This window comes from Stegostoma tigrinum, chromosome 11 (assembly GCF_030684315.1).
Source record: "Stegostoma tigrinum isolate sSteTig4 chromosome 11, sSteTig4.hap1, whole genome shotgun sequence".
NCBI classification, from domain to species: domain Eukaryota; kingdom Metazoa; phylum Chordata; class Chondrichthyes; order Orectolobiformes; family Stegostomatidae; genus Stegostoma; species Stegostoma tigrinum.
In genome coordinates, this window is record NC_081364.1 from 65,382,780 (window position 1) to 65,395,147 (window position 12,368).

Below are 12,368 nucleotides of genomic sequence, written 5' to 3' on the forward strand. Positions count from 1 at the left end.
TATGGAATCCTAGATTAAGGAAGAAAGTGGGCATTTTGGAGAGCCTTTGTAGAAGCTGGCATCATCAGAACAGATGGAGAGGGAGAAACAGGGAGAATGGGATGGATTCTTTACAGAAAGAAGCATGTGCCTCTCCCAGGCTGACCTTTACTCCACTTCCTTTGACTATCCAATTGCTGTTTTCTCTCTTTCTCTGGACTCCATCTACCCATAAAATCATTTACTCCTCTCCCCCCCCCCCCCCCCCACCCCCCACTTCATACTCCATCTTCAGCATGTCTACTAGCCTTTTCCTAGCTACAATCAGTTCTACAGAAGCGTCACTGGACCTGAAATGTTAACTCTGCTTTTTGTCTGCAGATGCTGCCTTTCCTATTGAATTTTTCCAGCAATTTCCAGTTTTGTTTCAAATTTCCAGCATCAGTAGTTCTTTGGTTTTTTTTATTGTTTTATTGATGGTGACATCTCCTCAGCCACTGATCACAAAACACTTTCAAGGCCTGTGACAGCTTATCGCTCCCTATCAGTACATACCATGGTTAAAATCTCACCAAAACGTCTGTCTGATGCAGGTTGACCAATTAATAGACCAGAAGCTTTCTCAAAGAACATGAACCCTTTGCCACAGAGGAAGAGAAATCTCCGGAAGATCTCACTACTGAGGGCACACTGTTAAAAGTACCAGTGCAGGCATAGACTGATCAAGTGCATGTTTGACAGACAGTTGAGCTGGCACCAGTTGAATCGCGTAGCATGTCTGAAATCAAGTAACTGCTTCCTGATTACAACTCTATCCCCAACCTGAACTTCAGCCTTACATTCCAACACCAACGCTTCAAAGTCTGTAACTAGCATCACCAGCTGGCCATGTCCTTAAAGACAGTGCTGTCAGAATGGGCTAACAACCCAGCGGGAGAATCAAAACTCAAATGTAACCCACTTGAAAGATAGTAGGAGCTGCAGATGCTGGAGAATCTGAGATAACAAGGTGTAGAGCTGGATAAACACAGCAGGCCAAGCAGCATCAGAGGAGCAGGAAAGCTGATGTTTCGGGCCTGGGTCTAGGTACGAAATGTCAGCCTTCCTGCTCCTCTGATGCTGCTTGGCCTACTGTGTTCATCCAGCTCTACACCTTGTTATCTCTTTAACCCACTTGACCTTGATCTCACCAGTCTATCATTTAAGACAGAAATGCTTACATTTATATGGTGCCTTTCATCTGTGCAATATTCCACAGCCCATGAAGTACTTTTGAAGCACAGTCACAATATGATAATGACCAGATTGTATGTTTTAGCAATGTTGGTTGGAGTAAGTATCAAGCAGGACACCAGGCAAAAAAAAATCTGCTCATCTTTAAATTAATACAATGGATGACCATTTCCATCCACCTGAGAGGGTAGCCAGCTTAACATTTTATCCCAAGGATTCCTTGCCGTAGTGCACTTGAGGGTCAATCTTGATTGTCGTGCTCACATCCTGTAATGGGACTTACTCAGAGGAACAAGAACCAACTGAGCAGTAACTCACAGTGATGCATCTGTCCATGTAAATATCGGAACAAGTAACCACCTCACAGTCCTTAAGGGAACATAGCTTCCCTTTACATTGGAGATATTCTCCATCCTGTTGTGTGGCACTAACCGATGTGCTAAATGGGATAGGTTTAGAACAATTTAGGAACTCTAAATTGGCCATTTATGAGGATTTGCTGGCTCTTAACAGCATCAGGATCACATTCAACCACAAGATGTAACCTTTTAGCTAGCCACATTCCACATTCTACCATCAGCATCAACCCAGAGCATTAAGCCATGTTCATTAAAGAATGTAAGAGATCATCCCCAAAGTAGCATAAAACTCTCTAACAATGAGATACCAACCTGATGAAGCTATAACACAGGAATGCACGAATGCTGAGTAGCCCAAGCAATATGGTGTAGATAGAGCTCAGCAATCCTTCAGCTAGCGATTCAGATCCAAACTCTGCAGTCCTGTCACGTTCAGGGTGAATGGTGAGGGTCAATTCAGTACTGAATAAGACTAAGGGGCAATATGACCAATGTCTAATAATGACGCAGTTGATCTGGAATTTAGCTTGAGGTGGTTTGCAATTAGCTTCTGTTAGAAATTGCACGTGGATGATCCTTTTCAGCCTCCTCCTGAGATCCCCACTTTTTAGCCACTTCAATTCACTCCATGTGATATCAATAAATGGCTGAGATCACATTGTATGACCATAACATGTAAGAGCAGATGTTGGCCATTCAACCCATTGAGTCCACTCCACCATTCGATGAAATCCTATCTGATCTGATAATGATCAACTCAATTTTCCTGCCTGTTTCGCCTTAACCCCTGATTCCCTTACTGTCTATCACAGCCTTGAATAAACTTAATGACCGAGCCTCCTGTAGTGAAGAATTCCACGGATTCTCAATCCTCTGAGAGAAGAAATTCCTTTGATTCTCTGTCTTGAATATGTAACCCCTTATTCTGAGATTATGTCCACGGATCCTAGACTCTTACACATGGAGAAACAGCCTCCCCACATCTACCCTGTCAAGTCTCCTAAGAATCATTTGTGTTCCAATAAGGTCTTCTCCTAAACTTCAAAGAGTAAATGCCTAGTCCACTCATCCTCTTCTCAAAGACAATTCCTCCATACCTAGCATCAATCCAGTGAATCTTCTCTGGACTGCTATGCCAGTATATTTTTCCTTATATAACGGACCGAAAACTGTTCACAGTATTCCTGCTGTTGTCTAACTAGTACCTTGTACAGTTTTGGCAAAACCTTCCTATTTTTATACTTCACTCCCTTTGAAATAAAGGCCAACATGCCATCTATCTTCCCAAATACTTGTTGAACTTGGGTGTTAGCTTTTTGAGATTACAGATGAGGATTCCCAAAGCCCTTTTTTTCTGAGCTCTCTGCAGTCTTTCCCTGTTTAAATAATAATCAACACCTCCTGCAAAGTGCATGACCTCACATTTTCCTACCTTATATTCCATCTGGCAAGTTTTGCTCGCTTGATTTGCCTGCCTATATCCCTCTGCTGACTCTCTGTTATCCTCACCAATTGCCTTCCCACCTGTTTCTGTGTCATCCTCAAGCCTGACAGTAGTACATTCTGCATTCACAAATTGAGAGTCATTGCTGCTTGTTACAATGTCTGGAAAGCTGTAGTGTTTGAAATGTGCTTTAAAGCTTTCTATGATCTTCACTGACAGCCATTGATGTTTGTTGGTTAACCCCCAGTAGTCAGAATGACAATTGATGGCGATAGATAATCAGTTCATGCAAGAGTGAAGGGGTCTACTCCAAACCTCTACTCCTTCACCACGGCTTGTCTTGGTGTCTTACAGCTATTTTCAGCTTGATTATTTTGGTATTTGTCTGATATGGGGACTTAATCTCAATGCTCATATTTAGCCAGTACAGCTACGTCTCTTGCCTTCCTTAGACTAGACTCATTTATTGGTGGTTTACATGGATTCACTTCAACATCTGTCTTCAGGATAATGACTCTATTTCATTCATACAACATACCATCTTGGGCTATCAATTCATTTCTGGATGGTCAATACTCTCTTTAGGCAACAGATATGTCCTGGTGGTTTTATGTCACCATTTCATCACTACATCCTGTAACACTTGGAGAGTTCTATCTTGTTGCATAGTTTGATTGATTTGATTGATTTGCCTTTCAGATTCAATGGTAGTGCCAGGTTGTGGACTTACAGAGAAAGCTAAGCTGTTGTTTCTCGTTGAATCTTGAATATTTCACAATCTGTCTTAGAATCTTCTGATGTCTTCATTGGGAGTGCTGCACTCGACAGCATGTTGGCAATGTACATCTGTTTTGTACATCGCTTCCAAATTACACCTCTGAAAAACAGAATGATGTTCTTTGCGGTTGCTTTGGAGCTTAGGGAAGCAGTTTGAGAAAAATGCTTTGAAGTGATTTATGGTCAGACCTTTCTGTCATTTTATCTCTCCTAAATGGGATTCAAATTCTTGCAAGCAAATACAATAGCCGGGCACTCTTCCTCAATCTGTGTACAGCATTCACAACACAGTTTGTGTTAATGCCCTCGTTGCAAATACAACTGATTGACCTTGCTGCATAAGGGTTGCATCAAGTCCATTTGTCTGACATTATTCTGTGACCTGAATTTCTGTTGACATCCTAGAATCTCAGCAAAGGCACTGCCTTCATTAGTTGTTTGATTCTAATGAAATGCGTTTCTTGCTCTGTACCCAAATGCCACTGCAAATCCTTAGCTGTAAGCAGGAGTTCTTTACCTTTACCAGCTTCATATTCGATGAAAACAGATCTCTAGATAGGACTTTAACCACCAAGAAAACAGCCATTAGCTTTTTGATTAGAATGTAAGTTCTTTAAACATGAAAAAAATTTCTAAGATTGCATTATTTAAAACTTAAAATGTTAAAGTATACTTCTGAGCTGGGAGACAAAACCAATGCAATGCAAGACTGAAAGCTGGAAGGTAAAAATGCTCTGTTTCTGGCTCATTCATATCAGTTTGTCTCATAACATCAACTGCATAGTCTTTGTCATTAAAGGAGGAACAATTTTAAATTTAGACAGACACAAAGTTAGCGGCATCTAGCTGAAGGAGGCATAGTCCAATGTTTTTAAGATAGAATCATGGAAAGCAGAAACCTCGTTGAGTATCCAGTGAGCCCCTCACTGAATTACAACTGTTCAAACAACATATGCAGTTCTTATTTGCAGATCAAGCTATCCCAAGAAAAGATCTCTAAAGGTTTTGGTTGCCAACTGGCAAGGAGGGACTTTGCAGAATTAATATATCCAGTTTATTCATGAATGATCAGAAAGATCCAGAAAAGATTTGAAAGATTCTCAAAGACCTGTTCAAGGTAAGAATTAACTTCAAGATCAACAGACTTTAACTCATGGCATATAGTCAGGACCCCCAAGAATTTAGTGATAAGCTTTTCAGAAGATATAGAGCAATGTGCATGAATATGATTTTTCCAAAAATGAATTGTCAAAGAAACCTATTGAGTTGGTCATCACCTCTACTAAAGTCTTTGGGAAGGATCTTTTAGCAAGGTAATGGGACATAACATTGACCTTAGGATGGATGCAAGTATGAATTCATTGTGGTGACCAACAACAATTACAAGCTTTAAGCACAGCTAACACTATTGCTACAGTTAGCAGAGTACACCAAAACAATAAAATCTGGAACAAATGCAATTTGTCATATCTACCCAAAAGCTGTGCAGCTTTTCTTGATATCTATACAGCGTCTACCATCAAGAGATATTGGGCATGCTTAAGCAGGAAACCTGGTGTCAAAGACCAGGCTCGACCCAACTGCACAAATAAAGCAGACCAACTAGATGTTATAGCGCCTCAACATTAGGAACAAGACAAGTATTAAGAAATTGCATAAATGCAAACACGTTAATCTTTCAGAGCCAACCAAGTAAAAGGGAAATTTCAGATGAAGACCAAGTTTTCCATATTGTAAACCTCACACATCACATCAACCATGCTAGGCAATCAAAAAACTTTCATAACTATTGACATCATATACCCTGAAAAGCAGGCAACACACAAGGAAAGCTAAGATCAACACCGGAACAACAGCCAGCATATTACCACAATGAATCCTGACAAAAATGCACCTCAACAAGTGGTGGTCTATGGTGCATCTACGAGAGACTATGACACAGATTATAATGGATCTCCAATTCCCTGCACTGGGGGCATCACACTACAGTACCAGTGTACAAGTTCATCTTGGCTTCCTAAAAATTGTACTTGGTAACAATGGTCCAACAATAGCAGGACTATCTGCCTGTCGGCAACACAATTTCTGAGATTCGAAACATATCCATTGTGGTGAACAGATTACATCTGATGCAACTGAAACAGTCAATGATCTAAAAGGATATGACTTTGAAGTGACATATAAACCAGGTCCCAGGATGATTACAACTGACACCCTGAGTAGATTACCCAACCCACACAAAAACCAAGATATTCTTCTTTTACATCTACATGTTGAACACGAAGAAGAACAGGGACGTCCAGTGGGATTCAGTGAATTTACCAGGATATGGTGTGGGCTGGAGAGTTTCAGGTATGAAGAAAGTTTGGACAGACTGGGGTCGTTTTCCTTACAGCAGAGGAGATTGAGGGGGATTATGATTGAGATGTATAAAATTATGAGGGACAGAGATAAGTAGACAGGAAGAGACTTTTCCTCTTGATGGAAGAATCAATGACCAGGGAACATAGACTTAAGGTAAGGGGCAGAAGGATTAGAGGAGAAATGAGGAATTTTTTCACCCAAAGGGTAGTGGGAACTCACTGCCTGTAAGGATAGTAGAGGCAGGAACCCTCACAACATTTAAGAAGCATTTAGATGTGCACTTTTGACGTCAATGCATACAATGTATGTGCCCAGTACCAGAAAATGGGATTTGAATGATTGGTGCAGGTTTTATGAGCCGAAGGGATTTTCTCTAAGCTGTGGATCTCTATGACTCTATGTTCTTGATGTTGATCTGTTACAATTTGGCCAGAGCCAAAAGTAATAGTTGAAACTGGCAACTGACAAAGATGAGCAACTACAAAGTTGGAAAATCATGATTCAGTATTAAAGTAGTATTTGAGAAGATTTGTTCATTATGACCATACAAGGACAAACCTGGCAAGTCATGACAAGTCATTTGAGGGCAAACAAATCAAATACCAAAACATTACGCCAAGATGTCATGTTCATGTTACGCCAGGGAAATACGGGTATTGAATGTGTAAGATGGTTAACGCGTGAGTCTGTGCACTGGCCGGGGATAAATTCATATATTTGACTACTCGGAAATGCAAGTGAGGTATGTCAAACATTTCAACCTGAGCAGAAAGGGCCTCTGCATCTACAAAATGCTCCATCCAGTCTGTGGATGAAAGTAGCAACCAACCTATCTACATCACAAGGGAAAGATTACATTCTTGTGACAAATTATTTCTCTGAATTTCCCACTGTTCGATAACTTACTAATAATGACATGACTATTGCTGATAAGAAGAGCACTATTTTCAGATCATTCAATGTTCAGATCAGATAGTGTCCTACAAAGTATTTTAGTACATTGGCAAGCCATTTCAAGACGGGTAGTAAGTGGGAAGTGACCCATATCACAATTTTGCCCAACTACCCATGCTCTAATGGTCCAGCAGAACATATGGTAATTATTATCAAATCAATGATTAACAAGCATTGAGCAACAAAGCAAAATTTTCGCGCTGCATTGTTGCAATTTTGTGGAACATCAATGGTGAAGGGATTACTATCCCAGCATAATTAATGCTCAGAAGGGATAGGATAATTGGGTGGGATGCTCTTTTGAGGATCAGTGGGATTCGATGGGCTGATTGGCCTGCTTCCACACTGAAGGGATTCTATGATACATCCGAAAATCTCTCAACACTATAATAAATGCATCCTAAATTTCTTCCAGTTAATCTTCACCCATTCCCTCATTCAAAACATCTCAGTTGCAGCAGGAGCCTATCTCAGCCCCATGCAGTTTTCAAATATGAGCAAAAATGTTCTCTCTTATCTGGAGTCTTATAAATTCTGTGGGTGCAACCAACCTGGACCAAGAGCTTTATTGTCTTCAAATTGTTTAGTTTATTTCATAAATTTCTTTTTAATTTTAAGTTCACTTGCCTTCTTGTTGAACTGCTGTCACTGTTGTAATGGAGTCAAACATAGCAAGCAATTTGCAAATAAATAGTTGAAAAAGACAAATGAAATCAAAGATTTAATGAAATTGCAGAAAACAACAGAGAATGTTAAGGACAAGAGATAGGGTTGAAATGGGGTGATTTTTGATGGGGGTGGGGTTTTTCAACTTCATGCTAACATTGCGAACATAAAGTATCGCCACTGCATCAGCCTACTGATATCCAAGCTAATGTTATGCTGTGGTTAAGGCAATGTGCTCAGATGCTGACCTACTGTGTACGCCCCTTAATCAAAGCAAATCAATAGCCTCTTCTGATCATGCAGTTCACACTGCTGACATCTATATAATATCTGTAGCATGGAAAATAGTCCGAGAAGCTTCAGAGTATAAAAACAAACTGAGGAGAAGAGATTTGGAGGTTAAGGGAGAAAACTAACAACTGAGGGTTACTGCGACCTTTGTCAGTGGGTTTTGAGATTTAGGTAGACATCAGGCTCTCATACAGTGTTAGGTTCTTCAGTCCACAGTGGAGGAAGACTGCGCTGCAAGTCAAATTGAAAAGAGCGGGAGTAGGCCATTCAGCCCTCATGCCTGCTCCACTAGTCAGTAAGGTCATAATCAATCTGAACGTTGTCCAAATTCCACTCTACGGCCTGTCCCCCAACACTGCACAATAACCCAACTCTCTTGGAGGTCACAACTCTGTCCAACTCAGTCTTGAATATATTCACTGACCCAGCCTCTACTCCTCTCTGGGAGACAGAATTCCAACATAACCTTCTGAGGGAAGAAATTCCTCCTCATTTCTGTTTTCATTGGGAGACCCCTTACTTTGAAATTGTGCTTGCTACACCTAATTCTTCTGCCTAGGGTAACTTCATCTCAGCATCTACCCACATCAAAACCCCTCAGAATTGTGTATGTTTCAATAAGGTCTTCTAAACTCCAATGAGTATTGGCCCAACTTGCTCAACATTTTCTCCTAAAATATTTCCTTCATCCTAGAATTCAACCAGGTCAAATACTGAACTCTTTCCAAGATGAGTATATCCCACCTTATGTAAGGACACTGTGCTATACATAGTATCTAGATATGGCGTCACCAATGCCATGTGCAGTTGCAGCAAGTCTAATTTTACAAAAACTGCAAGAACTGCAGTTCTGATGAAGGATCACCGGACCCGAAATGTTAACCCTGATTTCTCTCCACAGATTCTGCCAGATCTGGTGAGTTTTTCCAGTAACTTCTGTTTTTGTCTCCTACTTTTATATTTCATTACCTTTGCAATGAAGTTCAACATTCCATTTACCTTCTTAATTACCTTCTCTTCCTGCCTGCCGAGATTTTGTGATTCATGCACAAGGACTACCAGATCCCTCTGGACCACAACAGTCCACAATCTGTCTCCATCTAAATGATATTCTTTTACTAACCTTCCTGCTAAAGAGGACAACCTCACATTTCCTCATTTAATTCGTAATCTGCAAAATATTTTGCCCACTGACTTATCTTCTCGATATCCCTTTACAGACTGTCAGTAGAATTTAATGAGGCCCTCAGTAATGGGCAAGAGTCATATGGGCCATACAAAGCAATGGAGGGGGCAAGTTGCCAATGCTGTACTGATCCAGTAGAGTTCCGTCAGTGGCAGGATGATGGAGGATGACTATCTGACCCCAAATTGAGGGCCTTGAGTGGCCAATTAAATGAACAGCCAACACTGACATTTTACCAGCAGTGAGTAAGCCCTTCAATGTATGGAGAGACATACAGGCCTAGTAAGTCCCGGCAACTTAGCTGTAGACACAAATAGGGGTCACCTCGTGGTGTATGGAGGACCACCCTGGTTGCAAGGACTGATTACCGTCCCAATGAAAGCAACACCCTCCACCCTCCCTCCTAAACTGAATCCCTGAGGATAGGTGCAGACCCAGATACGGCCACTCCTCCCAGTGGCACTGGTGGGATTGATGAGCTAGCTTTAGCTCTGGAAACTCTTGAAGGTGGGGTCTCATACTTTAGAGAGACAGGTACCTTTTGTCAACTCATGAACCTCCGGGCTGCCACGGAATCTGGTTCAGCCTCCTCCAAGTAATGGAATTATGTCACCCCTTACTTTCCAATTCATCATTGAGGGAAGCCAGTGCCACCTGAACAAAATTCAGCCTTCTTTGTATGCTCTTCACAACTTCTTATCATACTGATCTTTGTATCATCAGCAAATTTGACAATACAGCTGGTCCCTTCATCAAAGTAATCTATATAGATTGTATGTAATTGAGGCACCTGCACTGACCCATTAAGGTATTCCATCTGTATCAGTTTCCCAATCTATCAATCAAACAATCCATTTACCGTCATTCTCTGATTCCTGTTAATTAGCAAATCCTCTACCCAATGTATCATCCCCAATACTAGAAGACCTTATATTGTGCAGTGACCTTTAATGAAGTATCTCATTGAATGCCTTTTGGAAATCCAAATACACTATGGCCAGAATTTCTGCTCCCAAGCCTGGAATGTAGAGTTAAAAATATCCTTGGCAACACAAACACAGGTCAGGAGAAAGTTGCCAGATGGAGAGATTTTCATTCTGGGGAATCACCTCACTATCCCAGGAAACAAACTGTAGGCAGTCTCAGGGGCTGACTGGTACGGAGGCGGGCAGAGTAAAATGCCTGATAAAAACTGAAAGAACTGCAGATGCTGTAAATCGGGATCAGAAAAACAGAAGTCACTGGAAAAGCTCAGCAGATCTGGCGCATCTGTGAAGAAAAAGTCAATGTTTCAGGTCTGGTGACCCTTCCTCAGAACACCTAACATGGCTAACTTGGTTCACTATCACTTTTAAACAGAAGAATAATATCAATAAAAAGCCCACTAGTCCTAATATGCACATATGCCCAGTTTATGCCCACTGAAGTCCCCACTCACTGCCAGTGGCCCCTCATACTATCCACCTGGATGTTTGCCTCTCAGTCCCCTGGCTATTTATTGCTTCTATGCCAACCCAGTGCCAGTCATGCCACACAGCCACCACCATTTTGGTCTTAAACTCTATATATCAACTCACCAAGTAGTCACCATTGGCAGGCATCAGGATGAAATAAAATAAAATTTCTAAATATCCACTTATAACTTAACTATGTTTGAAAACAAACCTCACATTGTTTAAACCTCATTCAATACACTCAAATTCCTCAATGCTAAATCCCTTATACAATCAACATTTCTGTTCATTGCCCCACAACCAAGACTTTACAACCATTTGGAGCTGTCAATCAACTGTGAACCAACAAGCACCCACTGTGATAATGAAAGGTTGTGAAATTAATCATGCAGCACAAATACTACAGATAAGATTATGTCATCAAATGAAACAGAAACCTCCAATTTTTTTAAACTGGGAAACATTTTAAAATGGTCAAAAAATTAATAAACTTTACAGTTGCAAAGTTATTGACAGTTCCAAGGGGTTTGAAATGTTTTACAGTTCCAACAGGTTTCTTTACTTCTGGCACACATTCATGTCTACATGATCCCAAAGGGCAGTTGTCCTAACCCAAAGTATACTTGACCTCTCCCAAAGTATATATGTGCTTTTCCAAAGGTATTCCTGGACCTATCCCATAGGATACCTTTCACTTTCCAAAGAACTCCAATAATTTTAGATCTTCTCTTAAAAAGTATAAAGCTCAAGTTCTATTTTGGACATCCCCTTAAAAAATTAGTTTCTCTTTGAAGGTAACAGCAATGTCATATTGTGCAAAAGCCTCTGTGAAGTCAAGGATGTGCAAACTACACAGAGCACCTTCAACACCTTCTGCTGCTTAAAATGGTAGTTTCAAGATCTGGGGTGAGACCACAAGAATCTGGGCTCAGGCACCATTTTATCTAAGCTGGAGAATCTCTCCTTTATTGCAAAATGCAGGTCTACATCTACTGATTCCTGTTTATCAGCTCTACATGTTCCACCTTCAAATGACTTTAATAGATCAGTGAATCACACCTTCCCTTTCATGAAACTGTATTGTCTCTGCCTGATTATACAATATTTTTCTAAATGTGCTGCGAGTACTTCATTTATTTCAGAGGGATGTCCTAGGATGTACATCCTGGGACAAACAGCACGAGGCCATGCAGGGATTTGTACATGATGATTTTAGAATAATTTTGATAATGTTTCCCTAATCCTCTCTTCCTCCATTCCTCCTCTCTTATCCTATTCCTCTCTCCTCACTGCTGGGTTTACAGAACTGGGGTACATCCCAAGATAATAAAATGTGAGGCTGGATGAACACAGCAGGCCAAGCAGCATCTCAGGAGCACAAAAGCTGACGTTTCGGGCCTAGACCCTTCATCAGAGAGGGGGATGGGGAGAGGGAACTGGAATAAATAGGGAGAGAGGGGGAGGCGGACCGAAGATGGAGAGTAAAGAAGATAGGTGGAGAGAGTGTAGGTGGGGAGGTAGGGAGGGGATAGGTCAGTCCAGGGAAGACGGACAGGTCAAGGAGGTAGGATGAGGTTAGTAGGTAGCTGGGGGTGCGGCTTGGGGTGGGAGGAAGGGATGGGTGAGAGGAAGAACTGGTTAGGGAGGCAGAGACAGGTTGG